This window comes from Erpetoichthys calabaricus, chromosome 3, assembly GCF_900747795.2.
Source record: "Erpetoichthys calabaricus chromosome 3, fErpCal1.3, whole genome shotgun sequence".
NCBI classification, from domain to species: Eukaryota; Metazoa; Chordata; class Cladistia; order Polypteriformes; family Polypteridae; genus Erpetoichthys; species Erpetoichthys calabaricus.
Window position 1 is genome coordinate 281,293,279 of NC_041396.2, and position 21,017 is coordinate 281,314,295.

The following is a 21,017-nucleotide window of genomic DNA, read 5'->3' on the forward strand; positions in this document are numbered from 1 at the left end:
ATGAACAACACCTGCCATTTCAGATGTCTTCAGTCTTTATTATGGATCAATATTTACAATCTGGGATGTTTAAAGTTAAATCATCAATTTTAGGTCGGTGATGCAGACTTTCCTTCTAAGTGGGCAGGATCGAGCACCTGGTAGGCAAGAGGCTGAAACATGGGCTGTGCACTGCATGCTACCCAGATCTGCGAGGGGGCACCAGGTGGGAGTCAGAGACCTGCAAGTAAAATCAGCAAAAAGCAGTCAGCATATGAGTCTGAGGAGCAGTAGGAGTTTGACAGAGTTCTCTTTGGGCCTGGCTTTTGTGAATTTCCCCTTGGGATTAATAAAGCTGTTTGGTCCCTGTACAACTGTTGTCAGAGCTTGGTCCGCATTGCCGGCAGTAAGTCGAACTCGTTTCCAGTGAGAGTTGGACTCCGCCAGGGCTGACCTTTGTCACCGATTCTGTTCAGAACTTTTATGGACAGAATTTCTAGGTGCAGCCAGGGTGTTGAGGGGGTCCAGTTTGGTGGACTCAGGATTGGGTCACTGCTTTTTGCAGATGATGTTGTCCTGTTTGCTTCATCAGGCCGTGATCTTCAGCTCTCTCTGGATCGGTTCACAGCTGAGTGTGAAGCGGCTGGGATGGGAATCAGCACCTCCAAATCCGAGACCATGGTCCTCAGCCGGAAAAGCGTGGATTGCCCTCTTAGGGTTGGGAGCAAGATCCTGCCTCAAGTGGAGGACTTCAAGTATCTCGGGGTCTTGTTCATGAGTGAGGGAAGAATGGAGCGTGAGATCGACAGGCAGATCGGTACGGTATCCGCAGTGATGCGGGCTCTGCATCGGTCTGTCGTGGTGAAAAAGGAGCTAAGCTGTAAGGCAAAGCTGTCAATTTACCAGTCGATCTATGTTCCTACCCTCACCTATGGTCATGAGCTATGGGTAGTGACCGAAAGAACGAGATCGCGAATACAAGCGGCTGAAATGAGTTTCCTCCGCAGGGTGTCTGGGCTCTCCCTTAAAGATAGGGTGAGAAGCTCAGTCATCCGGGAGGGGCTCAGAGTAGAGCCGCTGCTCCTCCGCATCGAGAGGAGTCAGATGAGGAGGCTCGGGCATCTGATCAGGATGCCTCCTGGACGCCTCCCTGGTGAGGTGTTCCGGGCACATCCAACCGGAAGGAGGCCCCGGGGAAGACCCAGGACACGCTGGAGGGACTATGTCTCCCGGCTGGCCTGGGAATGCCTCGGGATTCCCCCGGAAGAGCTAGAAGAAGTGGCCGGGGAGAGGGAAGTCTGGGCATCTCTGCTCAAGCTGCTGCACCCGCGACCCGACCTCGGATATGCGGAAGAGGATGGATGGATGGATGAGAGGATGGATATCTATCTATCTATCTATCTATCTATCTATCTATCTATCTATCTATCTATCTATCTATCTATCTATCTATCTATCTATCTATCTATCTATCTATCTATCTATCTTTTGTGGTCATTCTTAGTGCACCCTCCAAAGACATAACAGGCCGTAAAATCAAGGAGATGCTTAACATTAAACAGCCCTGATCAGACCTGCTAACTCACTACTTAATTCTGTGGGCCAGCACTTTTTTTGTTACAGTATATTTCATATGAGTATATACAAAGCAAACAATGTAACAATTGTAATGTGGAATTTTTGTTGTGCATTGTAGGAAAGGCATTATTGGCCAAGTGCATATCTGAAGGATAGATTGCAGGATAGATGGGATATCCATCCATCCATCCATTTTCCAACCTACTGAATCCGAACACAGGGTCACGGGAGTGGGTTTCCTCCGGGTGCTCCGGTTTCCTCCCACAGTCCAAAGACATGCAGGTTAGGTGCATTGGCGATTCTAAATTGGCCCTAGTGTGTGCTTGGTGTGTGGGTGTGTTTGTGTGTGTCCTGTGGTGGGTTGGCACCCTGCCCGGGATTGGTTCCTGCCTTGTGCCCTGTGTTGGCTGGGATAGATGGGATAGCGTGTTTAAATTATCTACACAAAAATAAATTGTTTTCAATTAGAAAATCAGATACATGATGTAAAATTTTATTTTTCTGAGTTAATGAGGAATGTCTGTGGGACATCCTGAGACTTGGCGGGATCCCCTCACGGTTGCTGGATATCATGGCTGGTACTGTGAGTGCTGCGCAGAGTGGAGGCAGAAACTCTGCATATTTTTCCCAGTTGATTAATTTGTTTTGTCGGTTGTGTTCTGCTCCTACTCTGTTCTATGTTTGCATGGACTGAGTATTGTGCAGGTTCATAGGGTCCAGTGGCTGTGGGGTATCTGTGGGTGAATAAAGATTCACGGATCTTGACTTTGCTGACAATGCTGTGATCTTCGCAGAGTCTAATGGAGGCTCTGATCGGGGCTCTCAAGAGACTGAGTGAGGAGTCTGAGTGTCTGGGCTTGTGAGCGTCCTGGATAAAAACCAAGATCTGGGCCTTTAATGACCTCTTGGGCACAGCCATCAGCAGTGTGTCTGTTTGTGGAGAGAGTGTCGACCTTGTCAAGGGGTTTACTTACCTTGGCAGTGACATTCGTGTCTCTGGTGACTCTTCCTATGAAGTCAGTAGACGAATTAGAAGAGCATGGGAGGTCATGAGGTCGCTGGAAAGGGGTGTGTGGTGCTCCTGATATCTATGCAAATGGACGAAGGTCCAAGTCTTTAGAGTCTTTAGAGTAGAGACATGGGCGCTATCCAGTGACCAGAGACAAAGACTGGACTCCTTCAGTTCTGTATCTCTTTAGTGAATCCTTGAGTACTGCTGGCTTTGACTTTGTGTTGAATGAGCAGCTGCTAACGGAGTCCCGAATGAGGCACATTACCTGCATTGTGAGGGAGAGTCAGTTATGGCACTATGGCCATGTGGTGCGATTCCCTGAGTGTGATCAGGCTCACAGGATTCCTGGCTGCGGCAGATAGAGGGTCATTTCCAGATGGCAGGACTGGACCGCTTGTCTGCCTTGGTGCGCTGCCAACCAGAATCCTGAGCTGTTTCGTTGTGTGGTGAGTGCGGCAACACACTGTACCAGTGCATGCTCCCCAACCTGAACCTGAACCTAATGAGTCTGCCAGCATACATGAGAAATTCATAAAAATCCCAACTCTGAGAGGTCAGCCTGCCCATATACAGGGTACTTCAGATGGGCCCTCATCCCATCTCCCTTTGTTTATGAAGTTCAGTTGAGCACAAAACCAAACCTCCTCCTCCTCCTCCACGAGCCATAAATGTTAACCCTTTAGGGAGCAAATTTAATAAGGGCGTTATTAAAAATTAATGAATTTACAAAAAGATAGACAATAGCGATCGTTCCGCATTGACTTGCTTGTCTCTAGGGCATCTTCCAGTTCTTTCCGTTTTTGTGCAGTAAGCAAATTTCACAAAGATAATGTATTTGTCCTGTCCTCATTGCAATCATTTCTATAAATGAAGAGGAGATGCCGCTCAGGCAAGACTCCCAGTGGGATTTTCTTTTTTAAATTCTCCTAATGTGAAATTCTTCCCCCCAATTCAATCATGCCCGTTTGCTCCAGACTGTACAGGAAAGTCCAGATTTGCTATAAAGTGAGTCTGAAAAGGAGGATGAATTGAGAAAGGTGTTGAAGTGTCGAGCAGCTATCATTGGTAATTATTACTGCACTCAGATGTTTGTTAAAAAGGGCTGGCAGATATGTTTTTGCTACATTAACATAGTTTACATCCTGATTTAGCCATTCAGATATAATGGAGGGAGTGCCCAGGTCAGTCCTTCAAAAGAAATCTTCCCCTGTGTCACAAGGATGCACACACAGATCAGGGACCACTTCAGTCTGAAACCTGATTGCTAAAACACAATTTGATGGGGTAGAAGAAGACAAAGAAATGGCGAATGCTTTCAGAGCTGACTATATCACTAGGTAATAGAGCAGGGGTGGGCAACGTCTGCCCCGGAGGGCCGTGGTGGCTGCAGGTTTTCGTTCCAACCCAGTTGCTTAATTAGAAACCAATCCTTGCCCATCTCAGACCTCTTATTTAATTTTATGGCTTGTTAGTCTGCAATGTTAGGTTCTTATATTGTAGATTTTTCTGTTTCCATGAATGTCATCCAAATGATTTGCAGCCTAAAACGGATCATTTTCAGTTTGTCCCATTTTTTTTAAGTGTTTTATTAAACTGAATAGTGCATGATGAATACACACAGAGGTGTAAATGGAATCAAGTTTCGTTGGAGGACTGCTGGCTCCTTTGTATTTGCATCTTATTACTAATAAGGAGCCATTAAAAACAGTGAATGCAACTGTTTTAGGACTGAAATAATCAATTAAGGGTGGGGAACCTTAACAAGCGAGACCACTAAAATGAATTCATGAAAATGTCACTTGAGTAATAAGTGCTTCATCAGCAGTAATTGACTTCTCATTAAGAAAATGGGTGGGAACAAAAACCTGCTGCCACTGTGGCCCTCCAGGACCGACTATTGCCCGCCGATGTAATAGAGAATGCCACTGAAGGGTGCCATAGGGCTAAAGGATGTGGCGCTGTCACTAACAGCCTTGCCTCCCTTGTTCCCTCACAGCCTCAAGAAACTGCCCCTTGACGGCAACAAAGCCCAGGAAGCCCCGCCCCTTCTGGTCCGCTCAGTATTAAAGGGAGAAACTCCCGGAAGGTGTCGTCTCACTTCACACCTGAAAGCTATAGAGACCGAGAGAGGATGAGAGTGTCCTGTACACGAGAGCACTACACAAGAGAGCGCCATCAAGCTTGTTTTTAAATAGGGTTTTGCCCAGTTGGCACCCCAAGCATTTGGATTTTGCCCTGTCTCATCATTCACCCCACTACAATGGAGAAACTGAGAATTTAGAGCAAAGGCCTGACTCCTGAAAAAGATCATCCAGTATGTGAAAGCCTGGAGTGGAACAGCACTGAAAACTAAATGGTGAGCTTACCAATATTGAGGGCATTATTTTTAAAAGAGTCTGCACAGAGCCCTTCATAAAACAATACTTCAGACAAAAATTATATTTACTTTCTTTGTTACTTAGCCCATGAGTTTTGTAGTGATGACCAAGAAAAGTGTGTAATCTTATATTTTCATGGAGATAGGCTGAAGATAAAAATTATACAGTATAATACAAGTAAATGGTGACCAATGTTGTACAATGGCAGGAAACGCGTTGGTCAACTGTCCTGTCTTCAAATCTGGAATTATCTATTTAACAATAGTTTAGCAAAAACCTCAACGTTTTGCATGTCATGAACAGAAGACCGGGTAATTGACATGTAGATTATGTGACAGGAGTAATGTGACGTTTTTTGTTTTTTTCACCAACATTTTCTCATATTGTTTGCCACTGTACAGCATGCATTACCATTGCTTTGTTTTTTATCATAGTTTTATCATTTTTTTCTCTCCATTCTGCACAAAAACATGACAATAAAAAAATGTTTTGCTCATCACTACAAAAATGTATCTAGGTAGTTATTTTCTAACCACTTTAGCCCTGAACAAGGTAATGGGGAGGGGGGCTGGTGTCTACCCCAACCAGCATAGGGCACAAGGCAGGAACAAACCCTGGACATGGCGTTAGTTCATCACCAGATGAACACACACACACACATACAGAGGCCACTTTAGTATCGCCAATCCACCTAACCTACATGTCTTTGGACTGTGGGATGTAACTGGAGCACCCGGAGGAAACCCCTACAGACATGGGGGAAACATGCAATCTCCATACTGAAAAGACCCTGAATGTGAACTCAGGTCTCCTTACTGCAAGGTAGCAGTGCTACCACTGTATCACTGTGCCGCCCCACTACAAAACATATTTAAAAATTATCATTTTTGGGCAGCGTATTCCTTTAAATATATGATTAAATATATGATTTTGATTTCATTTACTTACATTTACGTTATATCGCTGTCCCCCACGGCTCCACCCATGTAGTAATGAAACAGGATAAACTATAAAAGTCATTAAAAAAAAATATGTGTTTCTGGCCAAGGGGAAGGTAGGTACTCTCCAATGTCAAACATTGGCACTGTATCTGACCGTGTTCAGCTCTGAGGGGAGAGCGTCCCCCACGTGTGGAGAAGAGCACATGGCTGTGATATCTCTGCCAATGAGCAGGTATCCTCTAAAACAAACATAGCTGTTATCTCTCTCTCAAAAACGTCAAACGTTACTCTTTAACAATCTCTAGATGATAATGTCTGCTGAGCAAACAGGTATCACTAGCTAAACAGAGGTAGGTTATGCACCAACACATGGCGAAAGGTAGAACAACTCGAATGGAGGCTGGCGGGTGAGTGAGGAGGTCCCTGCAGCAAGCGAATTGTGCTACTTAGCACGATGAGAGAAGTTGCAAAATAAACCAGAATGTTCAAGCATATTATAGAAAAAAGCCCAGTCTAAATCCGTTAAGTAGTTCTCTTGTGAAAAGCGAACAGACCAGTGACATGCGGTGGAGCTCATGGCTGGTGAGGCACTGACTCCTTCAGAGTCAGATTTACAAATACTGTATATAAACTTCAAAGAGTAGCTTATTCACTAATCAATTGGCAGCATGCACATTGACTACTGGTTATGTTTCATATCTCATCAGCATTTCTTTACACACGCAGATGTAAGGCAGATATTTGGCTATCAAAGAACGTTACATTTATGGCGGTGAGAGAGCACGAAGAGAGCGCATTTGCTCTGCACACTCCAAGTGTTCTAAATTTGCTGTTGCAATTCCACAATTCATATCATTCAACACAAATGAAAGTATAGAGTGGTGTAAAAAAATGGATTTCAATTTTGACCTTAATTGAAGTATTTAGTTGTTTTTAAAAGCTTTTAATTCTGATGTTTTAATCAACTTTAATACAGACTGATCAACAAAAGGATAACAAGAAAAACAAATGAATATTTTATTTAAGGTCAAAATTTAGTTTTTAAATATTGGGTTGTTTTTTTTCTTAATCTGATCCTATTTTTTTTTATAAAATTGAAAACCGTTTATGGTCTTACCTTTATTTGTGAACTAGGTCTATGCGCCTATCCTTCTCCACAAAAATCTCTGTCACTTTCTTGTAAAAGTCCTCCTTAATTTCCCTTAGTTTTAAAAGTCTTAATCGTTCATTTTGGCAGTCAGTTGGAACAAAAAATAAAAATAAACGGACCGCCGCAGTGCACTTGACTTTCTGATATCGGTAACTTATTTGGCGTGTAGAGCCTCTGCGTAGAAGAACAGCAGCAGCGAGCACCTGTTTGGCTCACATGCGCCCTTTCAGTACGGCACGGTACTGTCTGCCTCACTTTGTGCCTTTTCACTGCAGTTTTATGTCCGATCAGCAAAACTAAATATGTCACACACATTCATTAAAGATATTAACCAGACTGTGGAAAGTCAGGGTGTATAATAAATGTGTCTGCAAACATTATATTGGCGACATATAGAGAGACAGCAACAGACACGTGCTAATTGCATGCATCAACCCCGTGTGTGAGGGACAGCGCAGTCTGAGGTGAGGTTCGTCACTGCTGCACCACACGTTTCTGCCCTGTATTTGAACAGGAAATGCACCAATTCAGCGATGTGAGTGGGTGTGAGTGTGTGTGTGTGTGTTTTGTATAGAGTCTCATAGGAGTTAAAGGAATGGGCAGCATTAGTAAAGGATAACGTGTAAAACCATGGACTACAATGATAACGCCCAGTAGAAAATAGGAAGCATCTCTAAAGTGTTTATGGTAGCCATTTTTAAAGTTTCTGAACCACTTTATCAGTTGGTGTATTAGGGAATGCTGGAGCCCATCTAGAAAATATTAGGAAACAACTGTGGGATCTCATTAAAATCACAAGATACTGGTGTACATATGATTCCAAGATTAATAAAATAACAGTGGAAGGTCAAACTTTTGGTTCTAGGACCTCAAAGCTGTGGAATGGTCTGCCTGCTGATATACGAGTTGTCCTTTCAGTCTCAGCTTTTAAATGCAGACTGAGAACTCAAAACTTTAGTCCAGCACACCCTGACTAGAGCTGCTGATTAGCTGTACATACTACATCTATGTTTGTTAATCATTTGTACATCAATAGAAATAATACAATATTTATGAACCATTATTAACCCTCCTCTGTTCTGCTTCACCTCTCAGTGGCCTGCTATGGCACTTGGTGCCACTGCTCGACTGCCATGCTGTTTTTATAGAACAATCTAGATGAGAACAGGCTATTCAGCCCAGCAAAGCTCACCAGTCCTATCCACTTAATTCTTCTGAAATAACATCAAGTTGAGTTTTGAAAGTCCCTAAAGTCTTGGTAGCTTATTCCAAGGGTCTATGGTTCTCTTTGTGAAGAAAGGCATCAAAGAAAGTTTTCCTGCACTTCAGAAAGACATCTGAGATACTGAGAGTCTTGGAATCAATGGATGGAATGATTCTGTTGTGAGACTGGAGAACCCAGTACAGAATGTCCAGGAGGAGGTTGGCGGCCATTTGGAGGTGGTCTCCAGGACTCTGACTCTGTCTATTATAACTGGCCTTGGACCTGCCAGCGGTTTATTTTTTTCAGAGATGTTACTGACTGGAATTTTTGTTTTCCTCTTCTCTGTGTCAACTGGCCATAGTTCAACAATTAATTGATGGACAGAGAGTGCTAATCAGTTTCAAGTTACTTTATGTCTACTAATTACTGCACCGTACTGAGCCTTAAGTGAACTATAAAACTAACCTCAACTGAATTATGAATGTATTAATATGTTCTATGTAAATTAGCATTACGTTTGTAATGCCCAATATTTAGGGGCATTGAGTGAGGGGACTGCTCGCCCTGGGTGCCAGGGCTGTGAACCCTTCAGGCTGAAACTTCCTGAAGCTGTGAACTAAATTCAATTTTTTCTTTATTTTAAGTGGACTGATTTCTGACCTTGGCCATTAGACAAGCTGAGCCTGTGCCATCCGTCATGCGATGGTGTCGCATTTTCTGTATTCAGTGTCCAAGCCTGCCCTGCTGTGTAACCTTGAGCTTCTATATAACTCAGTGGTCAAGGATTTCTCTTTCTTTATCTGCCTGAATGGCCTCAGTGCAAGTTACCCCTGTGCACAAGTGAAACGTCCTCATCACCTCACACGAGGAAAACTGCCTGATCACCTTAATTAAAGGAATAGCTTTCTATACTCCTTTGATTGCCTCCATTAGTCCATCACATTATATGCACACGCACAATTAATGGAGAGACATGTAATGGTTTAGCAACTGTAAATGAGTTTCTGCCAAACTTCAATAGATGGTGCAAAGTTAACAGCATAAAAAGAGAGGGGCTCAATGGAATGGAACAGATGGTCTGAGCGCAATGAAGCCGAGGAGTTCAGAGTTTTGATGCCGGCTGTCCACTGAGAAGATATATAAGACAAAAATGGAATTGAAATTTGTCTGTGTGCAGCTATTTAATCAAGTAGGTCTCTACAAGGATTTTCATGGAAGGTTTATTTTCTCCAGTTGACTGTGGAACCAGGGGTCTGTTTTCTCCAGGGATGCTGTTTTTTGTTTTCCTTTCTGATATCAACTGGCCATAGTTGAACAATTAACTTTTATTTTAATTAGTTTCAAAGTACTTTGTTTTTCTATCTGTTTAAACAAATCTGTGTGTTTATGTGTACTAATTCTGTATTTAGCCATTTGTGAAATCTATACTTGCATTTTACCGGAGAACTTGTCACACTGCTTTAAGCATGCACTCAATGCAGAGCGCTATACAAAAATAAAATTAATTGAATTGAAATGCTTGGATATCATGGGGTCAAGTCCCAAAAATGAAACTACACCTTTTCAATCAATCAATCAATCAATCAATCAATCAATCAATCAATCAATCAATCAATCAATCAATCAATCACTAGATATTTTCTATTTTAACATGTCCACACTTTAATGCAATTCATTTTACTGGTGTTACCTAGATGGAAAAACTTCACCCTGTTATTATTTTAATTAGCATTTTTTCACAAAAGCCACACGTTTGCAAAGTACACAAAAAAAATATCAAATAATAAAGTGGAATACATGAAGAATTGTACAAATTAAAAATGGAGCTGATGTTAGGCAGCCAGTGTGGTGTAGTGGTTAAGGTGATGGCATTTCAAACCGTGAGGTTGGAGTTTCAAATCCTGCAACTGACACTGTGTGACCCCTGAGCCAGTCACTTCACCTACCTGGAAACTGGAAATACTAAAGAAACCCACCAAGTTGTGTCTCGAATGTTGTGAGTCAGCTAGGATAGAAGCATTAGCTGAGTAATAATTACAGAGTGTTCATAGGGGCCTTAATGTTGTGTGAAATTCTTAGTTGTGTGCTAATCACATTTAACACACAAGTACTAAACTCACACAACGCCGCACCCTGATTAGTAAGCAGATCTGCAGTACTTTACCTTTGAACTTTTGTCTTCCTAAATGTAATAATAATAATAACTCTTTGCATTTATATAGCGCTTTTCTCACTACTCAAAGCACTCAGCAATTGCAGGTTAACGGCCTTGCTCAAGGGCCCAACAGAGCAGAGTCCCTATTGGCATTTATGGGATTGGAACCGGCAACCTTCCGATTGCCCGTGCAGATCCCTAGCCTCAAAGCCACCACTCTGCTGTAAAACAACATATTATCATTTTGTATTTTTTGAATTTGTTAATATTTCAAATCCTGCTTTGGGGGGGGGGGGGGGGGGGGGGGGAATTAGTCGGGGTTTTGGGGGCTTGTAGTAACACAGTCAGTTCCAACTCTGCTTTAAGACAGTCCAAGGATTTTTAAGTAATCAACAGCAGTTGGGACACCCGTGCAAACTGTTAGCTTCAACTTGCAAAGCTTACTTTACTTTAATTGCTGCAGAACTTCTGTACGTTGTCACTTATTAGTTGTTCCCTGAAAGAAAGCAAATCTATATATATATATAAAATTTAATGTCTGCCTGTCTGTACGTCTGTCCACTTTTCATGAGAGAAATACTTAATAGATTTAGATCGAGTTTTTTCTATAATTTGCTGGAACATTCCGGTTGATTTTGCGACTTCTCTCGTCGAGCTAAGTTTCATAGTTCACGGTACCGATTTATTTGTGTGAATCCGAGAGAGAGAGAGACACAACAGGCCCTTGGGGCAGGGCCCTCCTCACTCACACACCAGTCTCGGGGCGTATCTTACATCCGCTTAGCTAGCAAACGAGAGAACTACTTAACGGATTTAGATCGGGTTTTCTTATATATAAATGTCTATGCATGGAAGTGTGTGTGTCTGTCTGTCCAGCCCAGATATGAGAGGTGGAGTTGGGGTAAAGGCTCCTCCTCCGAGGAAACAGACAACTCGCTTAGCCGCTAATACACAAGCGCGTCAGCAAAACGAAACCTCAGAAGAAAGACAAAATTGCTTAGCTGCTAACATGGTATCCCTTTTACTTTTCCTCCCGCCACTAATGCACAAGCAATGTGAGCATGTCGGCAAAATGAACCCTCCTAGGAGAGAGATGCCCAGAATAGTTCATTTCAATTACCTGACATCTCAACATTTCAATTTTTTTTCGGACAATTTCAATAGTTTCTAGGACCATGGGCTTACACAGCTAGTTTTCTAGAATTTGCTTGAACATTCTCATTGCGCTAAGAATCACAGTTTGTTTGCAGGAGCGATATATTTGTGCTAATCCAAGACAGAGGCTGCGGGCCGAGGAGAGGAGGAAGCGTGACGTCAGGAGTGGAGAGTCGGTCTTCCTCTGCCTTTCAGCCGCTTAGCTAGTGATACCTTTTTGTTTATTAATTTTTAAAGTTTGTCCTGTTTCACTGCTATACAGGTGGAGCCGCGGGGAATGGCTAATTTATAATATTCTGAAATTTCCTATTTTTCAGTTCTTTCTATCCTAAAGTTTAAATGTAAACCTCTGGCAGTTTAGTTCATACCTTTACATGCACCATTTTAGGTCAGTGTTTCTTCATAACCTGCATGTCTTTAGGGATGTGGAGGAAAACCAGACTAGATTACCTGCAGTAAGGTAATACAAACATAAAACACAACTGGTTCTAAAATCCTTTATTTCATATACTGAATAAAAGCGATTTAATGTCATCATATGAAAAGAATTGCTCTGTGGCACAAAAAAAACAACTAAAAAACCAGCCTCACAACACGGCTGCACACGACACATCACGCTCGCCTGGACCAGCGGAAGACGCTCCCGAAATCATTGGATTATGTGTAGCAATAATGGAGTGTTGATTGCTTTTTATTGAGTTTGTTCATTTAATTCACTTCATCTCAGTGAATCGATTGATTCATTTCATTCACTTTTTCTTTTGTATTAAATGGTGCTACTGATTCACCGAACCAGCAGATTAACAATAAAGCAAACAGTAATTCTGGAGCAAATGAATGTAAAACACTGCAGAACAAAGCGTTTCTCACATAAAGGTGCATTAGTGCTCAAGCCAAAAGGGGGCAAAAAGGACAAAAGACTCTGTAGGTGCAAAGAGCCAAAAGGAGGGCCTGTGACAGCTCCGAGTTGGCCGTAATCACTGACTGCTCTGAACTGACAAAGCCCAAGTGGTCTCAATAAACCCTGTGGTGCTCCATTGAAAGTACCGGGAGCTTTGTGCAATCATAGCACAGGCCCTTCATGTTAATTTGCTGATCAAAATTATATTCTTGTCTGTTTATAAAGCATCTGTTGATGCTAAAATCTATGAAAGTGCGATAAAATTAAATAGTTTGATTGAACATGACGCCTTTGGAGTCACAACTATATTTCAGATGCAAGCTTTTGAGGCAACTCAGGCCTCATCTTCCCTGAAGAGGGGGGCCTGAGTTGCCTCAGAAGCTTGCATATTGTAATCTTTCTAGTTAGCCAATAAAAGGAGACATTTTGCTTTACTTCTCACTACATCCATAATGGCTAATATGGTGCAACACCCTAGTACTACAGGAACTATTAGAAAACAATTGCTTTATTGCAGTGGATCTCAGCGTGTTTAGGACTGAGGACCACTCTGTCAGAGTCAAACATATGCAGGACCACCTATGGCCAACTGCTACTCATTATCATGTTATACTTATCGCTTTCTTCTATCTACTAATGTGAAAAATATTGTAACAGCTCAAGGTGAAAAGAAGTAGAGCAGGCCCACCAGCTCAAGCAGTGAGTCGGTCTGAATAGGGCTGTCTAACAGAACGCAGCGCCTTAACTTAAGTGCCCATCTTACTCCCACTTTAATGCCTTTGGGAGGTTCCCTATAGTACTAGGGTGTTGTACCGTGTTAGCCATTATGAATGTACATCTTGCCTGAAAAAGAGGCCTGAGTTGCCTCGAAAGCTTGCATATTGTAATCTTTTTAGTTAGCCAATAAAGGGAGGTTCCATATTAAAGACAACAAAATCTCAGCATAAACACAATTCTGCAAAACTCATTCTCTTTCTAGGTTGAGAGCTATAATTCTTGCACTGCTGCTCTGTCAGCTAACTCTCTGGCTGCATTCTGTTAGTTTTATCCACAGGTTTCCAACTGGTGTCTTCTCTCAGCTCTGGATGGCATAAACTCTTCCTCTTTCAATCTCCCACAAAACCAGATGCTCGATTCTGCCCACCCGGAAGAACAGTCTGCATTACAAGCCTGACATTCAAGCCTTGCAGAGTTTCGCTTTTCGAGTCCTTGATGATCCATAATAAAGCCCTGAAGATGGTGTTACGGCACAAAGAAAACGAGCACCTCAGAAGCAGCGTGCAGCAAAGTCCACCTACAATGAAGGGATCGCTATTACCTGGGGATGGCACTTTAAAAAACACAAAAAAAAGTGTCCCATGTAGTGAAGGAGTTAGGCTGGATGGGAAAGAGACTATGAGTGTGATGTCGAAAGAGAGGAAGCAATCGCAAAAACCATACACGATTAGAACAGAAGGAGTGGTGTGGAAGTAAAAAATGTTATCATCTACAAGAGTGGCAGCCATTTCATGTGGCCTTATCAGCACAGAAACGTCTTCACAGAAAGATGACAAGGTCAACCAACGGACCACTTGACACATAGTTCTATTAAACCAATTGTAAATATGCATTCTCCTCTTTCTCAAAAAGCAAATCCATCTATTCCATAAAGAGTGTCCACCTAACACAAAACACTTCACCTGGCAATTTTTTAGAACTTTTCCTTTGAAGTGGTGTTACATGTGTGCAGTTACAAGTCTAGGAATATCCCACGGCAGCACAAAATAACTCTTCTCATTGTTAACCCTTTCTCTAAGTCTTGAGAGTCTTTTTTAAAAAACCCTTGTGTTTGTGGGAAGAGTCAGGAGAACAGCACAGGCTGTAACAGTATGGGTGATGTTGGTTAATCTCCTCATCGCCTCTTCTGATCAGCCATCAAACTGCAGGACCTCATGGCAGCCATTTGATAAAATACACAAAAAACATGTCCTTGACTTTAGCTCTGCCATATACATTATACTGTATATATATATATATATATATATATATATATATATATATATATATATATATATATATATATATATATATCCTGTATATACACTGTATATACATATACTGTATATGAGAACGCCATCAACAGACACTTGGGCATAAATCCAGCATATGCAAACTTAAAAATAACATGTTCATAATAAATAAACTGTACACCCAATACCCCCCCCCCCATCACACTGACTTAGACACCCCCCACCCCCCCCCTCCACATAATGTGTTGCTATATATTGCCTTTGATTCTTGTAAGTCTAAGCATTATCCTCTGATGAAGACCCCTGGCAGGGGTTGAAAGCTCAGGAATAAAAACTACTTTATGATACGTGATTCATTTTTTCTCCCTTTGTGGATCTCCAGCTGCAAATATGCAAACCGTATCACAGACCTTCTCTTCCATATATATATATATATATATATATATATATATATATATATATATATATATATATATATATATATACTGTATATACATATACAGTGCATCTGGAAAGTATTCACAGCGCATCACAATTTTTTTATTTTTAATAAATCTCAAGTAAACTTTTTTCACATTGTCATTATGGGGTGTAGAATTCTGAGGAAAAAAATTAATTTAATCCATCTTGGAATAAGGCTGTAACATAACAAAATGTGGAAAAAGTGATGCGCTGTGAATACTTTCCGGATGCACTGTACTGGCACAGTGGTAGCGCTGCTGCCTTGCAGTAAGGAGACCTGGGTTCGATTCCCGGGTCCTCCCTGCGTGGAGTTTGCATGTTCTCCCCGTGCCTGCGTGGGTTTCCTCCAGGTGCTCCGGTTTCCTCCCACAGTTCAAAGACACGCAGGTTAGGTGCATTGGCGATTCTAAACTGTCCCTAGTGTGTGCTTGGTGTGTGTGTGTGCTTGGTGTGCGTGCGCGGGCGTGTGTGTGTGTGTGTGTGCCCTGCGGTGGGCTGGCGCCCAGAGATTTATTCCTGCCTTGCACCCTGTGTTGGCTGGGATTGGCTCCAGCAGACCCCTGTGATCCTGTGGTTAGGATATAGCAGGTTGTATGATGGATGGATGGATGTATATATGCTAGCTGTGTAAGCCTGTACTGTAAAAAGTCCGGGTTCCTAGAAATAACCTTTAACTATTTATCTTTATAACTAACATTGTAATAGATCCTGTCTGTTTTTTGAAATCTTTCAGCTTTGATATTGATGTGTTTTGTGCGCTAAGGACTTAATTTCAGCCCTCGAACTGCAGATTTTCTGTCAGTTTGTTTGTTTGTTTGATCACTAATCATGCAAAAAGGGCTGAATTGATATTCATAAAATTTTGTAATTCAGGTTTCTTTTGGTCCAACTTAAAATAAAGGCTGCATGGCATTTCAAAAAATGTAATTGGGGAGACTTCTTATCATTAGCCACACACACACCCACCATGTCTTATGCATAACGTCAAGTATTTAGGATTTGAAAAAAAAATGAAATAAACATATATAATCATTGATACAAACATCACATCTCCCCATTGATAGATAGCGTCACACATGTGAGCATCAGGAGTGCTCATGAATGTAGGTTTAAATAAAACTACAGGATGGCTTTTGGTGTGACACTGCAACTGACTCAAATTCTGTTTCCTTCAGAGGGGAGGAGAACTCACTTCCTGTGTGGAGAGCGCCAGCTTCACCCCATCTTAACCACCTTAACAAAGGAGGCCATTGTGGACCTGACTGCTGATCAGCATTGAACTGCTGCTTCAAAATGCAATTGCCAAGGTTCCAGAGCCAACAAAATGTCATACATAAAGTATTTGATCAAAAACTTCATTATTCTGTTCTTCTACAGTACAACTTGGACATTAAACAGGGAGTCCTTTGGAGCCCCAGCCCTTCTTTTTGTCTCCTTTCTACTTCTTTACAATAGATTGGAATAAAATATATGATAGATAGATAGATAGATAGATAGATAGATAGATAGATAGATAGATAGATAGATAGATAGATAGATAGATAGATAGATAGATAGATAGATAGAATAGATAGATAGATAGATAGATAGATAGATAGATAGATGTGAATGGCACTATATGATGATCAAGCCCTTTTTTCTAACTCCTGGACTCTCCCCATTTCTTCTGTGCTGTCCTCTTGTGCTTTTCTTCTCATCCCCATCAGTTCATCTATACTTGTATACTCCTCAGTCTGTTTCCTATAAAGGTTATCATATCTTGTATGTTCATGCATTTAATTTTAACATAACATTCACAAAGCTGTTTAATCCAATTCAGGGTCACGGAGGGCTGAAGACTATTCCAGCAGCAATGGCTTCATGGCAGAAAATAGTCCTGCACATTCAAGTCTATCACAAGCCCACTGACATGTGCACCCACACTCACATGAGGTCACTTGAAAATCAACCTTGTCAGAATTATAAAGCGCCATGCAATGGTGTACTGAGTTTTATAAACAATGATACACAACCAAAGAGGTCTGACTGCAGATCATGGAGGATACTGCCCACTAGTGGCCATCAGGATGTTGTCATGACACATGCCAAGTTTTCTTATCTCTAGTGGCTCAGACACTAAACACCTCACAGTGGTCCACACAGGTGTTTCCACACTCTCATAATTTCCTTCTCTTGAGTAACCCCCACCCACATAATGTCCACCCCGTGCTTGTGACACACACCCAGCTCTATTGACACCCACAGCAGCCAGTGTCTGCCGGAGTCTCCAGAGGAATCGCTGCTGTTCGTCGGGCTCGTGGAGTTTTTGTTGCACTGCTAGCTGGAGGAGACTGTCAGGCGCAGCTGTTTTAATATCTGTTTTGCTCATTTAGGCAGCTCTGTTTAAGGAAAATTATGCAACACATTAAGTTACTTAATTATTACCTTCTTGGGGGGAAAAGACAGATGAGACTCTTAAAAAAAAAAGAAAGAGAGAGAAGTAACAAAAATAAGAACTGAGTCAGTAGAGGCGCTGCTCGGCAAAGTCTGCAGGCAGCCTACCAACGCAGTGTAATGCTGCCTGTGCGATCTTGTCAGGTCCCTACGGGAGTCTTCCTCTGATCTCTTTCTTAAATTTTCAGGGGCAAGACTTAAAGTGGGCTTCCCCAAGACAGAGTTAGTCCTTCACTATTTGGTTTTGACAAATGTGAGTTGTAGGTACCTGACCACGGCCAGCAGACCAGTTTATCACATTTGGAATGGAGAGGGAGCCACTTTAAAAAGTCAGTATGGTCTGGGGTCAACTTTATAGAGCAGAACTCACAAGAATGATGCGTGCAGTGTTCACTTTTAATCAGAACTGATAGATAGATAGATAGATAGATAGATAGATAGATAGATAGATAGATAGATAGATAGATAGATAGATAGATAGATAGATAGATAGATAGGATAGATAGATAGATAGATAGATAGATAGATAGATAGATAGAAGGCACTATACAATAGATAGATAGATAGATAGATAGATAGATAGATAGATAGATAGATAGATAGATAGATAGATAGATAGATAGATAGATAGATAGAGATAGATAGATAGATAGATAGATAGATAGATAGATAGAAGGCACTATATAATGGATAGATAGATAGATAGATAGATAGATAGATAGATAGATGATAGATAGATAGATAGATAGATAGAATAGATAGATAGATAGATAGATAAGATAGATAGATAGATAGAAGGCACTATATAATGGATGGATAGATAGATAGATAGATAGATAGATAGATAGATAGATAGATAGATAGATAGATAGATAGATAGATAGATAGATAGATAGATAGATAGATAGAGCCTCATTGATCCCTGTGCCCTGACTCCTGCTCTGGTCCCGGCTCTGGTGTGCTGTACTCTCACGCTGTTCATTTTCAGCTCAGCCTTTACTTGTATATTCTCAAATCTTTTTCCAATGATTTTTTATCATGTCACACATGGTCATGTATTTTTTCTTAACATACAGTACCTACTGTATACACTGAGCTCCTTTCTGGCCACAAGTGGTGGTGAAGACAAGACAAAACCTTTTATTCTGCTGGAATCCTGGCACTTCCAGGCAGGTTGTGCAAGTGCATTGACAAGGATGGAGATTACATTGAGAAATTACATTATCGGTTTTGTTAAGGTTCGTTCCATTCCCATTTAGCTTGACTCCCCCTCATAAGAACATTTGAACATAAGAATGTAAGAAATTTGACAAATGAGAGGAGACCATTCTGTCCGTCAAGCCCGTTTCCTGAGCTAATCGCTGAGCTGTTCCAGTATCTCATTCAGATTCTTTTTAAAGGTTGTTAAGGTTTTTTCTTCACTCCATGTCTTGGTAGTTTGTTCCAGAGTCCCACAACTTTTTGCACAGTGAAGTGCTTCCTGGCTTCAGTCCTACCTGCACTTCCCCTTCATTTCTACTGGAGTCTTCTAAATATGTGACTCACCCTTAAGTTGAATGAATTCTGCTGGATGTCCTTTATTAAAGCCTTTGAGGATTTTGAAGACCTGGATGAGGTCCCCATGCAGTATCCTCTGCTCAGACTAAACAGCTTTGATTCTCTGATCCTGTCGCAGAAGGACATGGCCTTAAGTCCTGGGTTGCTCTTCTTCTGCACATTTGCAAGTTCATAGCATGGTGACCAGAATTGCACACAACACTCCAGATGCGGTCTCACTAATGACTTATATGCATTAAAAGATATCTTATCCAAAAAGGTTGAAAAGGAACACCTCACAGATTAAGGCCCTCATCGTAACTTTGTGAAAATAAACACCACATAAAAAACGAAGCTTTGCTCAGAGACAGAGACGATTCTCTATTCCTGTCCTTGGAGAGCAATGAAAACCGCTGTGCGGTCCTGTCATTGATTCCCAAGGTCATCCTGATCTGTGCCCAGGTGCTTAAAGCTTAAAGCACGGCCATAAACAAGTGGGCTCCCTCAGTGTCTATCTGTCTCAGTTCACTTGACATATCCGCTTTGCTCCTCATCTTTATGCATGCTTCTATGGTCTTACTGGATATTTCAACTTCCTAAATAATGCAGCTGCTTTTTAATATTTACAAGGATCTCTCCCACCCATTGACCTTCAGGCTAAACTCTTTCCTGAATCAGGATGATGCTGTAGGAAACTAGCGCTCCAGGCAAACACTAACACTGCTTCAGGAGAGGCAGAAAAACATAAGGAAGGAACAGAGAGGAGTGAGAGAGTGAATTGCAGTGTGAACAAAGAGAAGAGACAAGAGGAGGAGTGACGATGTGGAAAGAGAAAGACACGGCAGAAAGGGGAAAAGGAAAAAAGAGGAGTGACATCAAGGGCTCTTGGGTAACTGAAGAGATACCGAACAGGGACAACTGAAAGAATATGCCACTGAATGGCTAAAGAAATATGGAGAGAAAGACAAGGTCAAAGATGAAGGAAGAATGAGGACTGAGAGTGATAGCTGCTGAGAGAAGGAAAGCAGGAAAGGAGGAGCAGTGGGGATTCTGTTTCTGTTTGTCCTTTTTTTGATTCCCAGCCTCTTTGTTTCAGTTGAGAAATTAACTTGATGCCTTCTTGTGTGTGGAGAGATGCCAGGAAGTTCAAATATAGTAAGATGTACATTAGTCCACTCACCAAAGGGCTCTGATTAGTCTTTACTTTGAAATAAATGCCAACTAGAATACCTCACCGATTGTGGAGAACGATCCCTATCCTGGGCAAGAAGAAATGAGGTGAGCTGAAGCAAAATATGATAAGGCATGACTCAACAAGATATGATAAGGCACGATATGTTTGGATCAAATCCAAATCAAAAGATAAGACAGGTTAAGATAAGATAAGATGAGATAAGATATGGAAAGGTATGATACTGTAAGATATGACTGGAGAGGCAAGGCAAGATAAAATACGGTATAATAACAAGAGATGGTCTGAGGCAATGTCAGCTGAGACAGGATAGGACAGATAAAGACAAAACATGATAAAGGGAGCGGGGTCATGGTGAGATGAGACAAGGTGAAGTAACGAAACATTAGACAAGGTGAAGCAAGACAAGGTAAGATTAGATAGGATAAGGCAGAGTAAGATAAAAGGCCAATATTATGCACTGTTCAACATAATATACAACATAAAACTTATAAATATAAAAATGCATTAAAAGTATATAAGATAAAAACCTAAGCAACACCTGTCAGTGGTGAACAATCGCTCAAGGTCCATGCTGCTCTGTTTCACATCCTCATTGAAAGACAATAAACATGGGACCTCTGAATCAGAAAGCAGCTGCTGTCCCATTGGAGGTAAAGGAAACTTCCCAGCTCAGCTCACCAAGTGGGCTTTTCCAAGTGTGAGGGTGTCATATTACATGTGGGATTTTATTTCTCTCTCTCTAGTCTTGTGTCCCATCATTATAAACAGCTTAACACTAAAACTGAAAGGCCATGATCATCTGTTATGTTATTTCTGCTTCCAAGTATTATGAGTTTAAATTAACATTGTCAGAACTGCAGGCACATACCTGTTTAGCCTTCACTGAGGACCTAAAAGCACTGGATGAAGCTGGTACTCAGGGTATAAAG

At 41.5% G+C, this 21,017-nt stretch overlaps 1 protein-coding gene across 1 annotated transcript in view; it reads right to left on the reverse strand.

The window, feature by feature from the left end:
• Positions 1-21,017, reverse strand: part of nlgn2a (neuroligin 2a) — a 606,345-nt gene that overhangs the window by 77,524 nt on the left and 507,804 nt on the right. The gene's annotated exons all lie outside the window — the stretch shown is intronic.